The sequence below is a fragment of the Terrapene carolina genome, unplaced genomic scaffold (assembly GCF_002925995.2).
Source record: "Terrapene carolina triunguis isolate 2854851 unplaced genomic scaffold, T_m_triunguis-2.0 Scaffold136, whole genome shotgun sequence".
In the NCBI taxonomy this organism is placed as follows: domain Eukaryota; kingdom Metazoa; phylum Chordata; order Testudines; family Emydidae; genus Terrapene; species Terrapene triunguis.
Genome location: NW_020664487.1, coordinates 11,673,080 through 11,675,579, shown reverse-complemented (window position 1 = coordinate 11,675,579; position 2,500 = coordinate 11,673,080).

The following is a 2,500-nucleotide window of genomic DNA, read 5'->3' as shown; positions in this document are numbered from 1 at the left end:
ACAGTACTAGGTACTAGCAAAGATGACAACACAAAGCTAATCTATAATGACCATTGGGAATTAAGTGGCGGCCGAGTAGGACAACAAAATCAAAATTCCTGATGTAAGTAGGGTCCGGAAGTAGATAAGGGATCTTAATGAAAAGAGAGGATTGAAAAAGCTATGGGAAAATCACTAGAAACCGCCTCCCCTCCCCGACATAAACATGGAATTATATAATGACATAAATAAAAGGAGGAGACTGATAAATATACACGATATAGCAAATCAATGATTTGTGATAAGTGGGAACGCAATTGCCAGATAGATACAGACAGCTCCAAAGAGGAAGGAACAGGAAGAGTGGGAGCAGTTTTCTGCATGCCCTGCCTCAGATTCAAGAAATCTCTAAGGGTATGTCTACACTACGAGAGTAGTTCGATTTTACTTAAATCGAATATGTGGAATCGATATTGCAAAGTCGAACGTGTGTGTCCACACCAAGGAGAGTAATTCGACTTTGTGAGTCCACACTAACGGGGCGAGCGTCGATATTGGAAGCGGTGCACTGTGGGCAGCTATCCCACAGTTCCCGCAGTCCCCGCTGCCCATCGGAATTCTGGGTCGAGCCGCCAATGCCTTCTGGGTAAAAAAAATTTGTCGTCATCCGTCCGTCACTAACGCCCTCCCTCCCTCCATGAAAGCGCCGGCGGGAAATCAGTTCACGCACTTTTCTGGTCAGTGACAGCGCGGACGCCACAGCACTGCGATCATGGATCACGCTGCGACCATCGCTGCACTTGTGGCCGTTCTCAACACCTCGCAGCTTATCATACACCTTTCCCTGAGGCAGATGCAGAGAAATCGGGCGAGGAGGCTACGGCACCGCCGTGAGAGCCTGAAGTCGGAGAGTGGCACAGAGCTGTCAGAAACCACGAGCCCCAGCGCCCAGGACATCACGGTGGCAATGGGGCATGTGGATTTTGTTGAACGGCGATTCTGGGCCCGGGAAACAAGCACGGACTGGTGGGACCGTATAGTGCTTCAGGTCTGGGATGAATCCCAGTGGCTGCGAAACTTTCGCATGCGGAAGGGGACTTTCCTCGAACTTTGTGAGTTGCTGTCCCCTGCCCTGAAGCGCAAGGACACCCGCATGCGAGCAGCCCTCACTGTCCAGAAGCGAGTGGCCATAGCCCTCTGGAAGCTTGCAACGCCGGACAGCTACCGGTCAGTCGCGAACCACTTTGGTGTGGGCAAATCTACCGTGGGGGTTATTGTCATGCAAGTAGCCAAGGCAATCGTCAAGGTACTGCTCCCAAAGGTAGTGACCCTGGGAAACGCGCAGGTCATCATAGATGGCTTTGCCGCGATGGGATTCCCAAACTGCGGTGGGGCTATCGATGGGACTCACATCCCTATCCTGGGACCGGACCACCAGGCCAGCCAGTACATCAATAGAAAGGGCTACTTTTCAATGGTGCTGCAAGCACTGGTGGACCATCGGGGACGGTTTACAAACATCTACGTCGGATGGCCGGGCAAGGTTCATGACGCTCGCGTGTTCAGGAACTCTGGTCTGTTTAGACGGCTGCAGGAAGGTATTTACTTCCCAGACCACAAAATAACTCTTGGGGATGTGGAGATGCCTACAGTGATCCTCGGGGACCCAGCCTACCCGCTAATGCCCTGGCTCATGAAGCCCTATACTGGCGCCCTGGACACAGAAAAAGAACTGTTCAACTACCGTCTGAGCAAGTGCAGAATGGTGGTGGAGTGTGCTTTTGGCCGTCTCAAAGGGAGATGGAGAAGCTTACTCACTCGCTGTGATCTCAGTGAAACCAATATCCCCATCGTTATTGCAGCTTGCTGTGTGCTCCACAATCTGTGTGAGAGCAAGGGGGAGACCTTTATGGCGGGGTGGGAGCTAGAGGCAAATAGCCTGGCTGCTGATTACGTCCAGCCAGACAGCCGGGCCATTAGAAGATCCCAGCGGGACGCCCTGTGCATCCGGGAGGCTTTGAAAGTTAGGTTCCTGAGTGAACAGGGCAACCAGTGACTTTTCAGTTTGTGGACAGAAAAGCTGAACCTGCCCCCGTTTCTTTACCCAGTTCATTTTGACTATCCTCTCCAGTTACATACCCCCTTCACCCCCTTCCCCTTCCCAAAAAATAAAATCATTTCTATTTTGTTAATTAACACCGTTGTCTGTATTGCTGTTTTCGCGGGAATATTTTAAACCGGGGACGCAGACTGTGGCGGGGGGCGGGTTTAGTGTTCTGATGCAAATGATGCTTCTAAACTCCCGGAATGACAGGCTCCGCACTGGTGGTCTGGTTATTTCAATGGCGCCTGCCAGCACTCCTGGGGGGGACTGTGTGTATGTGTCGGCTATGTGACTTTCTGGCAGGGGGGGTAGGGTTACAGATCCCCTGCTGTGTGGATCTGTGAGCCAGGATAAGGACCGCTGCATAAGATCTGTAACTGCCCTCCCCCGCCACAAAGTCACAGAGCAACCCCCCCC